At 38.0% G+C, this 19402-nt stretch overlaps 1 protein-coding gene and 1 non-coding gene across 2 annotated transcripts in view; one reads left to right on the forward strand and one right to left on the reverse strand.

The window, feature by feature from the left end:
- LOC136129040 (zinc finger protein 665-like) overlaps positions 1-19402 on the forward strand; it is a 472691-nt gene that overhangs the window by 441391 nt on the left and 11898 nt on the right.
- TRNAS-AGA (transfer RNA serine (anticodon AGA)) lies at positions 8890-8971 on the reverse strand. Its single transcript has one exon. It is a non-coding gene; the product is annotated as a tRNA-Ser (tRNA).

The raw sequence follows: 19402 nt of genomic DNA on the forward strand, positions 1-19402 counted from the left end.
AAAGCAGAGAAAGGCCATGAGAGGGGCTGTTGGAGATGCTGGGAATGGTTCTGTTTCTCATTCTGGGTGCTGTCTACATAGGTGTGTTTACTTTGTGGAAATTTCTTGAGCCGTAAGTTATGGTTTATATACTTTTCCACATTAATATTGTGTTATATGTCAAAAAATTACTTAAGAAACAAAGACTCTCAAGCTATTTTAAGCAAAAGGGGGATTAATAAGAACACAGAAGCTTACAAAATTTTTGGCACAGAGGGATGAAGGGAGGTGCCAGCTCTAATTCACCCCTGCAGAAATTCCCAAAACAACCCTGAAGTAATAGTCTCCCAGAGAGGTTGCCATTGTCTACAAGGAAGAAAATAGGAAATCAAAATGCTGCTGCTGAAATCGTTGATTTCAGGGGTCTATTGCCTGAACTGTAGTGCAGATATCTGTAGGCTTCTGCAACAGCAGTGTTCTCTCTAGGAAAGTTGCTCTCAAAATTTAGTATGAAAGCTATCTATCACGACAGAAAGCAAGTCAGCCAGGTCTTAATTTACAAAGGTGAGTGAGAGAAGACAGGGAGAGGCCAATGCCACCAAAGAGAGGTTTGATGTTACTCACAGTTTCCCTAGAAACAATTCTCTAGAAACTACTCAGGGCCCCAGGGGGAAGTACCTGGTGTTGGTCAGGAGGCAGAAAAGAGCAAGAGGAAGGCACAAGTTACAGACTTTACTGGGATTTCTATAGGAAAGGAAAGGCAAGTCAGAGTAAACAGTTTAGGATTAGATCATTTTAATAATTTGGGGAGTTTGGGGGGCATAGGGCCTGTCCCTAGTTATCTGGTACCTGGCCCTGGGCTTATTTAGGGCAGGAGAAATATTGGCTTGACGTGTAAGAGCTAGATAAATGAGGTGGTAGCAGGAAATGTAAACAACTCTGGTGGTTAATTTGGACCTGTGGTTAATGGGTAACAAATAGACAAACACAGAACAGTCAGAAAGCAACTTACATTTCTAGGCAAGGTGCCAAATGTTGCTGCTGGTGTTGGTGTGGGGACCACACTTTGAGAATTCCATGTTCTGGAGTGTGCCATGCTCCTAGATGTGAATTAGCAAAACAACTGACACCCCTCACCTGTGTTCCTCTGCAGGAAATCCCCATTTTTCCATAACAATGCTTGTTAGCACAAAACAACTGAATTAGAAGGTGCCTTATTTCCACCTTAGAAAATTCCCAGAAAAAGCTTAAATCACACCTAGCTGCAAGGGAGCTAGGAAAATGTAGTGTTAACCTTCTAGCCTCTGTAGTACAGGAAGGTTCTCTTGGGAGAGATGGAAATAGATGATTACTGGCCATCTACTATACCCTGTACAGACACTGAAGCGGAAATGTTCTGTCAAAAATGGAGGTTCTTCCCAGAGAATTAAAAATAATGTGTCAGGGGCTTCCCTGGTGGCGCAGTGGTTGAGAGTCCGCCTGCCGATGCAGGGGACGCGGGTTCGTGCCACGGTCCGGGAAGATCCCACATGCCGCGGAGCGGCTGGGCCCGTGAGCCATGGCCGCTGAGCCTGCGCGTCCGGAGCCTGTGCTCCGCAACGGGAGAGGCCACAACAGTGAGAGGCCTGCGTACCGCAAAAAAAAAAAAAAAAAAAAAAAAAAAATAATGTGTCAGTATTGTGCTGAGAGGGCTCGATTGACACTGTCCTTGAAAGAGGACCCCTACACTGACCAGCTCTTATCAGCCATCATCAGAAGAGATACTACCCAGATTCCCACCATCTGATTTATTACCTTGTCTTTTTTCTTACTGATTTTAAGGAGTTCTGTATACAGTCTAGACATAAATCTTTTGTCAGATGTACTTATTAAAAACATCTCCCACTCTGTGCCTTTTCACATTGTTAATGGTGTCTTTGGATGTACTGAAATTCTTAAGTTTAAAAAAGTATAATTTACCTATCTTTTATGGTTATTGTTTTTGTGCTTATTATACAGGGAATCCTTGGCAACCCAAAGTTCATGAAGATAGTCTCCTGTTTTCCTCTGTAAATTTTATTATTTTACCTTGCACATTTAGGGTTTTAATTCATCTTGAATTAATTTAGGGAATAGTTTACAGAAGAGGCCAATGTCCACATTGTTTTCCTTTGTATATCCAGTTGACCCAGCACCATCTTTTGAAAAATCTATCATTTTCCCCTTTGAGTTGCAGTGACACTTTGTTATATGTATGTGGTTTTGTATCAGCATATCTATTTTGTTCCAATGATCTCTTTCTTTATCGTTACGTCAATAGTATATTTTATTAATCACCATAGCTTTAGAATAAGTCTTGTTATGTGGTGGTAAAATTCCTCCAGATTTGTTCTTCCTTTGAAAGATTTCCTTTACTATTCTAGGTCCTTTCCACCTGCACATATATTTTAGAGAGAGTTTGTCAATTCTATCAGAAGTACTCTTTGAGCATTTTATTTCAAATACATTGAATCTGAGCCTTTCAGTCAATGAATATGATGTATCTTTTCATTTATTTAGATATTACTAAAAATTCTCTGCACAGTGATTTGGAGTTTTTAATATAGCACTCTTGCACATTTTTATTACATTTATTATTGTATTTATTATTAGGATATTGGTAGTTTTCTTGCTATTGTAAATGACAAAACAGTTGTCTATTTTTGCCAGTATATATGAATACAATATATATTTGAATATGGGGTTTTGTATCTAGTAAATTTGCTACTTTTACTTATTAATTCTAATAGTTTGTATATCTGGGGGGATTTTCCAAGCACTTAATGATATCATCTGCAAATGATAACAGTCCTATTTCTTCATTTCCAATCTTAGTATCTTTTAATTCTTTGTCTTATTTTATTTCATGGCCTAAGACCCCCAATACAATGTTGAATAGCAGTGGCGATAGTGGTCCTGATTGTCCTGGTCCCAGTAACTGGGAGAAAGTGTCAAATATTTACCATAATTAGGATGATAGATGTAGGATTTTGTATATATGCACCATGGGATTAAGAAATCTCCTTTCTATTCATAGACTGCTGGAAATTTTTAATGATTGGCATTGAATTTTTTCAAATGTTTTTCCTGTACCTACTAATATGATCTTTTGTTTCTTCTCTTACATTTTGTAATAAATTTAAAGTGATTGATTTTTATATATAAAACAAATTTCATATTACTAAAACAAGCATTACGTTTTCACTTTGACTCTTCTCTCTATATATTACTGGATCTGATGGCTATTATTTTGTTTAATGGTTTTGCATCTAGAATGTTTAACACAAAGTTTGACCTGCACTTTCCTCTCTAGTAACATCCTTGTCAGATTTTAGTATGAAGATTTTGCCGGCCTCATAAAAAGAGTCGGGAATTAAGTTAATTTAAGTTAAAATGAGGCTGTTAAAATGGGCACTAATTTAACCTGACTAGTATCCTTATAAGAAGAGGAAATTTGGGCACACAAAGAGATGCCAGGGATAAGCAAGCACAGAGGAAAGACCAGGTGAGGATACAGAGAGAAGGTCACTATCTGCAAGCCAAGGGAAGAGGCCTCAGGAGAAACCAAACCTGTGGACACCTTGATCTTGGACTTCCAGCCTCCAGAACTGTGAGAAAATTAATTTCTGTTGCTTAAGCCACTTGATCTGTGGTATTCTGTCATGGCAACCATAGTAAACTAATATAGAAGGTAATTAGGATTTTTAAGTTATTTAATGAACTTCAGACTATTTAAACTTTTCATTTCTTCTTGTGTCTGCTTTGGTAAGTTGTGTTTATATAGAAACCTGTAATTTATCTTCTATTGTCAAAGTTATTCCCCAAAACTACTCATTTTATCCTCTAACTCTAATTTGATATCAGTAAGATCTTTAATGTTGTCCTCTTTTTATCCTTGTTATTTTTTCTTTGTTTCTTTAAAAAAAAATCAATTTGGGGTAGCAATTTTACTAACAAGCGAATTTTTGCTTTGTCTATTTTTCCTTTCTTTTTCAGTGATTACAGCTCTTATTATTTCTTTCCTTCTAACTTTTAGAGTTTAATTTTTTAAACTCTAAAACCTAGCTATATTTTAACCTAGGTTCTTGAGATGAAAGCTTAGATCATTAAATTTCAATTTTCCCTCTTTTTAGTATATGAATCTGGAGCTAAATATTCGACTTTAAGCACTGTTTTGGCTTCATGTCACAAGTTGTGATATGTCTTATTTTCATTATCATTCAGTTAAAAATATTTTATAGTTTTAAAAAACTTATTTGACCCATGGGTTTATTTAGCACTGTATTACTTAATATTGCAACATTTAGGAATTTTCTATTTATCTATGCTATTGATATTGATTTTTATTTAGCTGTACTGTGCTCAGAGAACATATTCTGTGTGATCTCAATCTTCTGAAATTTGTTGACACCTGCATTATGCTTACCATTTGGTGATTTTGTTAAATGTTTCATGTATACCTCAAAAACAGAGATATTCTTCACTTGGGTATAGTATTAATCCTATTGCTTAATATTTTCTGACTAAACTTTTGTCTGTTTGTTGCACTAGTTATTTCTATAGAAGTGTTAAAATATTCAACTATGATTATGGATTTTTGTATTTCTCCATTTAGCTCTGCCAATCTTTTGTTTTCTATACTTTGAAGCAGTTATTATGTGCATATAAAATTGTTATATCCTTTTACTAAATTGACCCTGCAGGTTATGAAATAGCCTCATTATTTCTAGTAATGCTACTTTCTCGAGAGTCTACAAATACCACATTATTATCACTAAAATGGTTCTGGTCTGCCTTTTTTGGTTACTTGTTCTGCTATGTCTTGTACATTCTTTAACTTTAATCCTTTTTTTTTTAAAACAAATATATTAAACTGTATGCCATATAAAGAACATGTAGTTCAGGGTAAATTTTTTGCAGTATGACAATCTTCGTTTTTTAATTGAAATAGTTAGTCTCCTTACATTCAAGATAATATTTATTTAGTTAAGTTTAAGTCTACCATCTTGCTCTTCTTTTAATTTTGCCAGTATGTTCTTGTTCTCTAATTTCTGCTTTCTTAACCCCTTTTAGATTGAAAGTATTTATATTATTTTACTTCTTCTCTTTGGATTGATTTTTACTTATATTTTTATTTTATTAAATTTACTTTTATTAGATTTACTCTTAAACAATTGTTGTTTTTGATGCTATTGAATTGGAAACTTAAAAATTTTAATTTCCAATTGTTTGTTGTTGGTACGTATTAACACACTTGAAATGTTGTATACTGACCATGAAACCAGCTACTATGTTAATTCACCTATTAATTCCAATTTTCAAATCTTTTATTTTTCTTTAACCCAAGAGTACCTTTTATTATGTCTTGTAATGCACAGCTGCAAGTGAGGAATTCTCCTTACTTTTGTTTGAGTTAAACCATCCTTACTTTGCTTTAATTTTTCTCATTTTCTAAATTTAGGTGTAATTTGCATACTGAAGAGACCAAAAATCTTAATTATACAGTTTGATGAATTTTTACTTATGCATATACTTGTGTAATAATCACCATGATCAAGATATAGAACATTTTCTATTCTCTGAAAGCGTTTCTGTAAGATTGATATTATTTATCTCTTATTTGTATAGAAGAATTCACAAGAGATTCTACCTAGGCCTGGAGGTTTATAGGAGTGACTTTTAAAATTATGGATTTGATTTTTTAATAGGCACAAGACAATTCAGATTTCCTATTGCTTTCTGTGTCCCTTGTGATATACTGTATTTTTCAAAGAATGCATCCATTTTATTAACTGCTTCATGTATATTGACATAAAGATGTTTATGATACCATTCTTGTTTTTAAAATATATCTAAAAAAATAAACAAATAAAATATATCTAGGAGGGCTTCCCTGGTGGCGCAGTGGTTGAGAGTCGCCTGCCGAGTAGGGGACACGGGTTCGTGCCCTGGTCCGGGAGGATCCCGCGTGCCGCGGAGCGGCTGGGCCCGTGGGCCATGGCCGCTGGGCCTGCGCGTCTGGAGCCTGTGCTCCGCAGGGGGAGAGGCCGCAGCGGTGAGAGGCCTGCGTACCGCAAAAAAAAAAAAAAAAAAAAAATATATATATATATATAGGATATATATGAATATCAGCTATTTCCTTCCTGTTGTGGTATTTTGTGTTTTAACTTACTCTTTTTTTTATTAGTTATTCTTGTTTGGGATTTATCTATTTCATCAATTTTTTCAAAGGACCAACCTTTTACTTTGTTGATTTTCTCTGATGTATGTCTGCTTTCCATTTACTGATTTCTGCACTTATTTTAATAGTTCCTTCTACTTTTTGCATTTAAGTTCCCAGTTTTTTATAGCTTCTTGAGTTAGATCACTGATTTCCAACCTTTTCCTTGTTCTAATACTTGCAACTAAAGACAAAAATTTCCTTCTAAAAATAGCTTTAGCTACATTAGACAAATTATGATGTATCATATTTTCATTATCATTCAGCTCAAAGTATTTTAAAACTTCTGTTGTGTTTTCTTCATTGATCCATGGATTATATAGACATGTATTGCTTTCTTTCCAAACATTCAGAGTTTTCTGGTAGTCTTTCTGCAATATACAAAGATTGAGCCTTTGTTATGGTCGGTCTATTTAGTTTTTCTTTACTCTGAAGACATAGCCCTTGCTCTTCTTGTTTGGTCCTTACAGCTGGGTTTGTTGCTTACTGCTTAAGAGGTATGCTTCTGAAGTCTCAAATGACAGCTGATAGTGTTTATCGGGTTCCCTCCAACTGGGAGAGGTATGAACTTAGTTCTCCAGAACTAAGCAGCTGCTGAATCTCTACAGATCATTAGCCTTCCAGCTGCTCTTTCCTACAGAGTTTTGGAACATCTTCCTGTGTGTGTACAATTTAGGAATTAGCCGATGCTGTAAGGAGAATTTATACATGGAAATTTGAGCTCCTTCTCTGTGGTTCCCTCATCATCTGAATTTTGACCCTCAGCTCCTATGGATTTTGGTAGCCAAACACTGACGAGTGTCTCCTCAGTCCAGGGCAACTGCTTCTTTCCACTTGGAGTCTATTCTAAAATGCTGCAAAATAGAACATGTCCCTCGAGGGCAAGCTCTTGTGCAACTCATATCATGTGTTTCCCTTCTCTCAAGGATGTGGCCCTTCAGGCACTGCCTGTGTTGATTGCTCATCCATGCCCTTATAGTTCTTATCTATGATCAATCATTTTTTCCTCCATAAAAAGTAAAAAAGAATATTTTGTCTATGATGAAAAGAATTAATAGTTAGAGACAAGTGAGATTCAATGTTAGTTGAAAAGGAATGGACTTTGATCACTCAACTGTGCAACAGAATTACTGAAGAAACAATCTGGTGTCTGGCAGTGCTGCATAATAATATTAACTTTTAAATTCGACTAAATTTGATAAAATGTTAAAAATTAATTCTAAATTAAAATTTCAAATTTATTCTTATATTTTGGAAGGATGTTCCTTCATTAAAAAGAAAAGCTGTTTGGCTTTGAACATGGCCCACAAAAATACTGATTTTAAGACTCATCCATTCAGCAATTGGTCCAAAGTATGTATCATGTTTTGAGTGAACATCTAATTCTGAACTTATTCATTATTATAAAGGAGCATAGAATAATTTGGATTATGGCCACACCTTCCCATCATACATGTTACTGCTGTTTTGAATTATAGTACCATCTTATTTTCATATCCCAAAATATAATCATTATTGAACAATACTGTTTTAGGCACGCACTCTCTATTTAGCTCTTCTCATGGTTATGAATTTTCTTGCTCACTGTAGCAGTTTGCATCCCATTCTTTCATCAATTCTAAACTCTTATTCATTAATTTACTTCTTATCTCTTTTATATCTACGGTTCAAATTGCATATCTGTGCTTTTAAGTGTCAATGAATATATTTTTCATTTATAGTTTTATTAGTCTTTTTTTCTTTTAACTTTTTATTTTAAAATAATTTAATTTTGAAATAATTTCAGAGTGACAGAAAAGTTACAAGAATACAGAGAATTCCTGGCTATCCCAGTCGCCAAATGTTAGCATATTTAGCATATTACTGCATTTTCTTTTCCTTTTCTCTCTGTCATATACATGAGAGAAAAGTACACACACACATATATATGCTTTTAAAATATATACTCTTAAATGTGTATATATGCATGTATTTTAAAGTACATATGTACACATAATAGTATATATTTACATCACATCAAGATGTAATCTTCACTTGTCACCAAACCGGCTGTATCACTTGGTATTTGTGGAGAGGCCATCCTCTCTTCATGTTACTTCCTGAACCCCAGTCCTTGGTGGTTAACTAGAAGAGAGACAATGGCCAACGTGTAGCGTAATTGAACTATGGTCTCCAGCATGACAGGTAGAGATATACACTACTGCACTAATGTGGAAAACACAGTATGCTACTCTGGAGGAATCTCCATACAGTTGCTCACTGTTGTCTTTATTACGTCACTGTGCAGGCTACGCTTCCTGCTATCAAGCATACATTATGCGATTCAGCGTCCGAGCCGAATCTGTCCAAGTCTAGCCTTGAGTCCACTCCAGTCCGTCCCTCACTTCCCAGAACAGGCAGCACAGAGGGGCGGCCGGCGATGGCGCTGTGTGACAACCTTACGGTAAAAGACAAAAAGGAACCAGTGCACCGGTTCCTATCTATACTCACAGCCATGATCTGAATCTACTGAACACGGAGGTAGTTGCTAAACCCTACCAGGGGCATCCGTTGACTCCAGAAATACTTTCAAGTTTCCAAGGCAGGAAGTGCACAGAGGCAAAGGAAAAATAGGTTGCCTGCAAACCTATGCAGTCAGGTAATAAGCCTCGTATTTTGCTCGCTAAAGCTAACGTAGTCGGCAGGATTCGAACCTGCGCGGGGAAACCCCAATGGATTTCTAGTCCATCGCCTTAACCACTCGGCCACGACTACACGAGGAATAATGCATGCTGTTAAATCCTTAAATAGAAATTTCACTAGCTGATGTAAGGTAAGGGCAAAAAGGGAAGAAAAGACAAAAATGAGCTGGAGTGCAAGAAAACGCACTCTGCAAATTGGATAGAAACCCTCAGGTGAAGTGCAAGTTTGGCAGGGAGGTCAACCTCGCTGGGTAACTGCGGGAGTCGAGAGCCCTAAAACGGGGTGTCCTCACCGCATCAGCAATAGGTTTTCCAGACAACTTGAGGCCTCTGTAATGTCCTCACCTGGAACCAAACTAACCTCCCAACGAAGTGGAATCAGACTGTCATCCTAGTTTTAGGCCTGATACGTGTAGCTTTTGTTTGGAACTTTCAGGCACTGAAGCTCCTTGAAGAGCTAGTGGCTAGTGGCTTTCAGAGAGGAACTTAGTTCGATGACTTGCGTCCTGAGTAAAGGGCGAGGGAAATGATGCAGAAAAGCCTCCTTGCATCCCCTTGCTCTGGTGTCCCCAAGTGCCGAGCCCACATCAATCCTAAGGGAACATCAATCCCATTGTGTTTGCACCGTGCTTTGCATTTCACAGTGTGTTTCCACGCTCTCGTCACGTTAAGAACAAAATTTATAGATGGTTCGTGAGTTCCTGTTGCCCCTGGAACCTGGCTACCTTCTAAAAGGAAGATCCTAGTTTGATTTTTGGCCAAGACAGGAGTTCATGTTCTCGAAATCTAACCAACGCAAATATGTTTCCTTTCCCCCTTCTTACTTTTCCATCTGAGTCAAAACTGCGGGTCACATGTTTTCCTGAGCCTGTCCAGTGCAAACATTACTGTAATTGGCTTTTGTCTACTTCTTGGTATTATTTACTAATGATTTAAGAAAAGAGGAAGACGATCACAAACAGAGAAACCACGTTGCCTAAACAGAGAAGTGAGGAAGAGGGACGAGAAGGGAGAGGGAGAAGGAGAGGTAGAGAAGAGAGTGAGATGAAGAGAGAGAGACGTAAGATGTCCAGTGGTTTTATGGGAGACGACCTGCTCTGACAGGATAGGCATGAAGCAGTTTTGATAGAAATTATGCTATAAAAGATAGCTGTCCATAATTTATACATATCACTTTATTTGATGTATAGATTTTTATCAAGCATATATATATATTTTTTTTTTCCTGAAGTCATTTGGAACGCTAGTTTTGCCTGAAGTTACATACCAAAGAAAACCTTGTGCTTAAAAAAAATATATGCAGGGGCTTCCCTGGTGGCGCAGTGGTTGGGACTCTGCCTGCTAGTGCAGAGAACACGGGTTCGAGCCCTGTTCCGGGCAGATCCCACATGCCACGGAGGAACTGGGCCCATGCGCCACAACTACTGGGCCTGCGCTCTGGAGCCTGTGAGCCACAACTACTGAGCCTGAGTGCCACAACTATTGAAGCCCACGCAGCCTGGAGCCCGTGCTCTTCTGCAGCAAGAGAGGCCACCCAATGAGAAGCCCGAGAACCGCAACGAAGAGTGGCCCCCGCTCACCGCAACTAGAGAAAAGCCCGCGTGCAGAAACAAAGACTCAAGGCAGCCAAAAATAAAAATAAATAAATAAAATTAATTATATATATATATATATATATATGCAAAACAGAAAGCAATTAGTGATGCATTTGGACCAAAATTATTTATCAACAGGAGTTTGTTTTAGGGTAACAGGGAACAAGGACGGGACACAGCTGCAACTTTTATTGCACTGAAAAAAAGTTTAAACATATCCGAATAGATCTCAGTAAAGGAAGAGCCAGGGTTGAGTTGTAAGAAACACAAAGTAGTCTAGTTATTATTTTAGGCCGAAACTGGAAACAACACAAATGTCCATCTACAGTAGAAAAGACATATTGAGAGGTTTTCCCAATGTAATACCACACCACAAGAGTGAATGAATTACAAGTACACACAACCACATGGACTAAATCTCACTAACTAATATTGAGTGGAAAAAGCCAGACAAAAAACACATATTATAGTGCATTCCAACTTTTGAAAGTTCAAAAACAGGTGAAATTAATGTTCCTTGTACAGTAGAAATCAGGGTAATGATTACCCTTGGTAGGTAGTGACTGGGAGGTCCCACTACCCTTGGAAGGAGTTTCTGGGATTCTGATAATGATTTTGGTTCTCAAATTGGGTGCTGGATACATGGGTGTGTTTGCTTTGTGTAAATGCATTGAGTGGTTCGCTTTCATATGTTTTTTGTGTGTATCTGTTAAGCTGTGGTAAATATTTTTCTTTTAAAAAATTATTCATCAATATGATGCAATACTTTTGCTGCCATTAAAAGGCATTCAATGCATGAATATTTATTGATGACATACTAAGATATTCATTATGTATTTTTTGAGTAAAAAAATCTGGTTATTACCAAAATTATGGCCATTGTGCAAAAAGATACATTATTAAGGTAGGGTTGTATCTTAAATTATTAACCTATGCGTTTTCTGTGAATTTCCATCCTTTTCTGTTCTCTATTTGGTAACCTGAGTTAATTAAATGAGTTGATTCAAGTAAAGTACCTAGAGCTAGGAACCAAGTAAAAACTCAAGAAACTTTGACTTTTATTCACTAGATTATACCTTATATGCAGAGTGTTTCTTATTAGTGTTCGGCACATAGTAGGTACTCAATATTTTGCATATACACTAAGGGAGTATCTATATGCTGCTTGCTATGGTTGCTTACTTTTTTTATGTGTACACCCCGTTGCTAAAACTACAAAGAGAAGTCACTGAGGACAGAAATTTTACATATATACGTTTTTTCAATATATATGTATTTCAATTTGTATCGAAAGCCTCGTTTGTATAAGGTGTAGCTGAAAATTTTCCAAACGATCAAAAAATGGCTCCTTTTGCTTAACAGTTCTTTTCTCAATTTGTCTCTCTCCTCACATATTTTGCTATAAATAGCACACAGCAACCAGGATGCACTTTCCACTCTTTGCTTGGAAATCTCCTCAGCTAAATATTCAAGTTCATTGCTTACAAGTTGTTTTTCACCCAACTGTAGAACACAATTCAGCCAAGTTCTGCCACTTTACAACAAGAATCAGTTTTCTTCCAGTTTCTAACTACACATCCCTCATTTCCTGCTGAGACCTTAAGAGAAGCACCTTTAACATTTACATATTTTTTAAATTAATACACTTTTTAAAAAGTTTTAGGTTTACAGAAAAAGTCCATATGCTCTCACCACTGCCCCTCCCCCTAGTTTTCCCTATTAACATTCTTGCATTAGTACGGTGCATTTGTTACAACTGATGAGCAAATATTGATAAATTATTATTGACTAAACACCATAGTTTATATTAAGGGTTCACTCTGTGTATCTGACATTCTATGGGGTTTGACAAATGTATAATGACATAGAGCCACCATTACAATATCATACAAAATAATTTCACTGCCCTAAAAATCCCCTGTGCTACAACGATTCATCCCTCCTTCCCTTCCCCAAACCCCTAGCAACCACTGATCTTTGCTGTCTCCATAGTTTTGACTTTTCCAGAATGTTATATAGTTCGAATTGTACAGTATGTAGCCTTTTCACATTAGCTTCTTTCACTCAGCAATTTGCATTTAATGTTCCTTTGTGGAGTTTTTTGGTAGCTTGATTGTTCATTTCTTTTCATTGCTGAATAATATTACATTGTACGGATGTACCGCAGTTTAGCCATTCGCCTATTGAAGAACATCTTGGTTGCTTCCAAGTTTCGGCAATTAGGTTTTCATGTGCGCATGAGTTTTCAACTCATTTAGGTAAATACCAAGGAGTACAACTGCTGGATCACATTGTAGGAGTGTGCTTAGTTTCGAAACTAAGGACTGTCCTGCCAAACTGTCCTCTAAACTAGGACATCTTGCACTCCCACTAGCAGTGAATGAGAGATGCATTCTTTCTTAAACTTAGGAAGTTGTTCATCTCTTTACTAGGGATTCTAGTGTTAAAGATTAAAAGTGGGAGCTTGGGACCAAAGTACTACATTCAAGTCTTAGCTTCCCCATTTATTGGTTATGTCACCTTGGGCAGGTTACTCAACTCATCTGTGCCTTAGTTTCCTTTGTAGTAAAGAAAGAATAATAATGAACAACTTCATTAGATTGTTTTAAGAATTAAATAAGTCAGGTGTAAAGCACTTAGAACACTGTCTGGCACATAGAAAGTGTTAAATGATAGCTGATTTCAAGTGGTCTCTCCTTCCTGATGGGCAATCATCCACATGTTGGCTTTCCATCCTCTGTCCTTTACATCTATCACTTTCTTCTATTTCATTCACCTTTTTCTTTTGAACCACGCAGCTTTAAAAGAATATCCGATACATAACTGATTCACTTTTCCACAGCATCAATTCAGTTCTTCTCCAGTACGATTTTAGTTATGTTCCTGAATTTTAAATATGCTTGCATGTGTTTTAATCCCTTTTCATATAGTGTTTTTATTTCAGACTGTTCTCTCACAGCTTTCATTCCTGTTTCACTTAGGCCATGTCTTCCTGATTTCCAAGTTTAGTGTTTTGTCAGTCAACAGGCTGAGTGACTTGACCTTAGCCCCACTATACAAATATGGAGATGCACTGAAGCACAGTAAAGTGCTTGGGCCACACATTTAAAAATACAGAAACCTACCTACTTCTGTTGGATTCTTTTCTCCCAAGAACACACCGACAGACTGGCGTTGGGCTCCATTTGAGTCGTGGTTGAGCGTCAATATAATGGGTCACGACCAGAATTTTTTAAACAAAGGGATAGAACACTAAATACAATGCAGGACAGGTAATAAAGGCAAGTTATGCATTGTGAAACAATGCATAAGCGCAAACGCTTGTTTGCGTTTTTAAATTATATATGTGTGTAAATGTGTATTCTTAAAATCAGTCCGGTGACACACGCTTGAGAGTCACTGCTCTAACGCATACTTTTACCTGAGACGTGTACGAACAAACGACTAGTTGGTAGAACACTCGTCCCCGCTCCACTGGATTTCATACGTTGGCTTTCTTCTGGGAAATGGAGTTTAGCGTCGTGGAGCACTCTGGGAATCGTAGTCCTATGTGTCCGCGGGGCGCGGTTTAACGCTAGCGAGCGGGTCGGGGGTGGGTGTTCTCTTCTCCCACCAGCGGAAGTGGCCGTTGAAGCCGGCTGTAGGCGTGAAAAGAGCTTGGCGAGGGGGAGAGTCCAGCTGCTTCGGCTCCCTTCACTAGGTTTGGTGATTGTCCCAGAGCTTCTGGACCCGGGATCAGAGTGCGAAAATCGCTCTAGCGGGAGGGAAGCCCAGGTATCACTATGGCAACCGCCAGCCCCTCTGGCCGCGTGACGTCACCCCTCTCTCTCTCCGCTTGAAGCGGCCTCTGCGAGAGGGAGCTGGGGAGTCCTCGAAGGGGGCTCCCCTCTCCTCCTTTAGTGTGGGACTATTCCGCCCCGATCCCTGGGAGGGCTTTGTTCTTTTGTTCCGGCCTAGGAGGAAGGACGCGAGCCGAGCCCCGCCCTGTTTGTCCACCTTCCAGCTTTTCCGCTCCGCAACAGGTGTGTCTTCTTGAGCCCGCGGGGGTGTGAACCCACAAGTGTGCACCGAGGTAACCGTCCGAGTAGGTGGGCGCCTCTGCCCAGATTCTAGGGTAGGCGCCAGGGGTTTTTTGGAATCTGGGGCCGAACCTGCGTACTCGATCTCCATTCTGTTTTTGTTCAGCGGGAGTGCCACATGCCTCTTTACTGTTCTCTCCGGGCACTTCTCTTTTCCAAGGACCTCTTGGCCACTGTGCAAAACTCTTGAGGTGTAATTTTGTGACGGTTGCCGCTGACCCCATCTTGTGTCTTTTAGGGCAGCCAGCTTCACTGTGTGTAAGGGCACAGACTCGTGCCGGACATCTGGGCTCCAGAGAGAGGACCCCACTGGAGGGACGCTGCTTGGGAAACCCTGGTGTCCAGATTTCAAGAGGAACGGGATGAGCACCTGAGATGGAAGGTAGTGGGGACAACTTGGGAGAGAGTGGGATAATGGGGGCGAAAGAACAGCCATGACATGAAGATTAAATACTTGACAGAGCTGGAAGAAGTGGAAGGAGGGAACCTTACATATATGACGATCGAGAAAAGAAACAATTACATCATAGGGAGAGATTCTTATTTACATTATAGGGAGAGACTTGGAGGAAGAGTTAATTCTGCTTGGCTTTGGGATTGGGGAATGAAAAGGAGTAATGATTCAGAATGTCTGTGACCCTCACATGATTTCTATTTATTAAAAATTAGAATGATAATCTTACAGTCAGAAAAAATCTTGGTAATCATCTCTTCAATGTAAGAATCAGTTCTGAAATATCCTTGGCGGATGACCATCTGTTAAGCCTATGCCTGAACAATTGTGGCATTAAGCTCCATTTTGGGTGCAGACTATTCCCTTGTTGGTGTTTTCTTTTTTTAGTTCCTTATATGAGGCAGAAGTGCCTTTCCCTGTAACTTCTGTGTTGATCTTAGTTCTTAGTCCCCAAAAGCAAGAGACTGCTCTCTCTTTAACATTGCTGCCCTTCAGATATGTGAATTCAGCTGTTACAACTCCTACTCATAGATTCTTTTTCTTCTCAAAGCAAAATAGCCTCAGTTCCTTTGATGGGTCTCCATGCGATATATCTAGACCTCTTCTCTAAAAACTCTACTGCATGATAGCATGCTTCTTAAAATGCATTGCCTAAAACTAAACAGTCATTTAGATGTACTTTGAAAAATACCTTAAAGTGTGACGTACTATTTCTTTTGATTTGGATATTTCTGCTGTTTAGTATCAGATTGTATTTGCTTTTTAAAATAAGCGATATTATGCTGTTAGTCCTAGACCTTTTTTACATAAACTGCCGTGAACTAGATTTATGTCATCCTTGTATAATAGACTTGTTTTTTATCCTTAATGTCAGGACTTCACATTTATTATGATTGTTCACATTTTTTGGCCAAGTGTTCCAGCTTGTCAGAATAATTAATAATTAATATTAACTTGGTTATTCAGTGTTTTAACTGTTCTTTCCAACTTTATGTCACTAGCATATTTAATGAATATTCCTTCTCTTTCTTTCTATATGTCATTCAACAGGTCAGGGTAAGGACAGAGCCCTGTGATATGTCACTGTAGACTTCTTTCTGCATTGTCATTGTCTTTACATTCTGTAGGTATGGCTATGCAGTCAGGTTTGGTTTAACCTAGCTGCTATCATACAGTCCTTTTTCTCGGATTTGTTTAATATCATTAGAAATCTTAACATTATTTATTTAGGTTTGAGCTATACCTTATATTTGTCCTCAGCTCTTTTTTTCTAAAGATACAAAGAATCTCTGTTTTATTTCTCACAACTGCATGTGTATCTACAATTATCTCAAAACAAAAAGTTTGATGAAAAAATCAACTGTTTCATTCTATCACCAATGAACAATTGGAAATTGTAATAAAAATAACAATTCCATTTATATTAGCATCCAAAATATGAAACAAGAATATAAACCAACAAAAATATGCAAGATCTCTACACTGAAAGCTACAAAATTTTGCTGAGAAGTTTTTTCCAGCTTTATTGAGATATAATTGACCCTGACATTGTGTAAGTTTAAGTTGTCCAGTGTTATGATTTGACCCACCTATATATTGCAAAATGATTACCACAATAAGATTAGTTAACCACATTGGTCACCACACATATTTGGTGGGGTGTGTGTGTGATGAGAATGTTTACGATTTATTCTCTTAGCAACTTGCAAGTGTATAATACCGTATTGTTAACAATAATTACCATACTGTACATTAGATCTCCAGAACTTATTTGTAACTTAAAGTTTGTACCCTTTATCCAAAATCTCCCCATTTCCCCCACCCTCCAGCCCCTGAAAACCCTCATTCTACTCTTTGTTTCTGTGTTTAGACCTTTTAGATTCCACATATGAGATCATGCAGTATTTGTCTTCCTCTTTCTTATTTCACTTAGCATAATGCCTTCAGAGTCCATCCATGTTATCCCAAATGACAGGATTTCCTTCCGTTTTATGACTGAATAATATTGCATTATATATGTGTATGTGTGTGTACATTCCCACTGTTTGTGGGAATGTAAATTGGTTTACCCACTATAAAAAACAATATGGAGATTCCTTAAGAAATCAAAACTAGAACTACCATATGATTCAGCAATCCCACTTCTGGGTATGTATCCCAAGGAAATGAAATCACTATCTCAGATATCTGCACCTCCATGTTCATTGCAGCATTATTTACAAGAGCCAAGACATGAAAGCAACCTAAATGTCCATCAGTGGATGAATGGATAAAGAAAATGTGGTATATATTTACATAGTGGCTATACCAATTTACATTCCCACCAACAGTGGACAAATGTTCCTTTTTCTCCACATGCTCACCAACACTTATCTCTTGTCTTTTTGATAATATTCATTCTAACAGGTCTGAGGTGATATCTCATTGTGGTTTTGATTTGCATTTCCCTGATGATTAGTGATATCAAGGACCTTTTCATATACACTGGCCATTTGTATGTCTTCCTTGGAAAAATATCTATTCAGGTTCTCTGCCCATTTTTAAACTGAATTATTTGTTTTTATGCCGTTGAGTTGTATGAGTTCCTTATACACTTTGGATATTAATCTCTTATCAGATATATGATTTGCAAATATTTTCTCCCATTCCATAGCTTATCTTTTCATTCTGTTGATGCTTTCTTTAGCTGTGAAGAAGGTTTTTCATTTGATGTAGTCCCATTTGTTGCTTGTGTTTTTTTGGTGTCATATTGAAAAGATCATTGCCAAGACCGATGTCAAGTAGCTTTTTCCTCCTGTTTTCTAGTTTTACAGTTTTAGGTCTTGTTTAAATCTTTAATCCATTTCAAGTTAATTTTCATGATTGGTGTAAGATAGGGATTCTGTTTCCTTCTTTTGTATGTAATTATCCAGTTTTCCCACCACCATTTGTTGAAGAGACTGTCCTTTCCCCATTAAGTATTTTTGGTCCCTTGTCAAATATTAGTTGATCATATATAGGAGACTTTATTTCTGGGCTCTCAATTCTGTTCCATTGGTATTTGTGTCTATTTTATGACAGTACCATATTGTTTTGATTGCTGTAGCTTTATAATATAGTTTGATGCCTCCAGCTTTGTTTTTCTTTGTCAGGATTGCTTTGGCTTTTAGGGGTCTTTTTTGATTCCATACAAATTTTAGAATTTTTTTTCTATTTCTGTGAAAATGCCATTGGAATTTTGATAGGGATTACATTTAATCTATAGATGACTTTGAGTAGTATGGACAGTTTAACAATAGAAATTCTTCTCATCCATGAACACAGGATGTCTTTCCATTTATTTGTGCCTTCTTCAAATTCTTTCATCAATGACTTATAGTTTTCATTCCACAGATCTTTCATCTCCTTGGTGAAGGTTATTTCTAAGTCTTTTATTGTTTTTGATGCTGTTCTAAATGGGATTATTTTCTTTATTTCTTTTGCAGATATTTCCTTTTTAGTGTATAGAAACACCACTGATGAAATCACCTCCTCCTGTCTTTACTGATTGGCTTTGGGAGAGAAATATCCTCCATCAGCAATTCTGTTAGGGATTCTGAGGCTTTCTCAGATCTTCTTTGCATACATCTGCTCCATGCTTTTTGTTCCCTCTTGAGGGGGATTCTTAAGATTGTATGCCTTCTCTTAATCCTGCAAAGCCAGGCTGGGTGCTAATAGCTTCACCTTTGCTTTTCCTTGGTGGTGCTAATGCTCAGATGCTTTTGGTAGCTTTCTCCAAATCATGCAGAGTCAGGCTGGCTTTCTGTGTGTGTTCATAGCTATCTATAAAAGCTCCTCTTGCCACCATTAGGGTGTGCACAGAGAGCTGGCCATAGGTTGTGGGGAGGGTGTATAGGAGAGGTGCATGGAGCATTGCAGTTGGGAGGATCCACAAGTGAAGCATCCCCAGTGGCTCTTTGTCAGGCTTCCTGATTGAGTCTGTGAAGTGGTTAGTAGGATCCATGGTCCTTTGATATACCCTCCAAGTGCCGTGACTGCTGTTCTCCCAGCGGCTCTCTTCCCCTCATTCTCTTAGGACACCTCAGTATTCTGGATGAGGTGAGAAAGAAGTGGGTATCTTTGGTGGTGTCCCATACTGCTGGGGAACCTGGGCACTCACACGCTTTCACTTTCTCCCGTGAGAGAAATCACAGGCCAAGAAGGCCGCCTTGGCACTGAGCTGTACGTCCTTGGGGGTGATGCTGGTAAAATGAAACTGTTCCTCTTACCCTCTTCAATGCATCCATCTTGGATTTTTTTTTGTTGTTGTTCCAGTGGTGTGCTGGAACTTCTGTGCTAGACTCCTGGACTTCCACAAAGACACTCTCAACCATGGATGATTGTCTAAGTCAGTGTTT

Source organism: Phocoena phocoena, chromosome 10 (assembly GCF_963924675.1).
Source record: "Phocoena phocoena chromosome 10, mPhoPho1.1, whole genome shotgun sequence".
Lineage (NCBI taxonomy): Eukaryota > Metazoa > Chordata > Mammalia > Artiodactyla > Phocoenidae > Phocoena > Phocoena phocoena.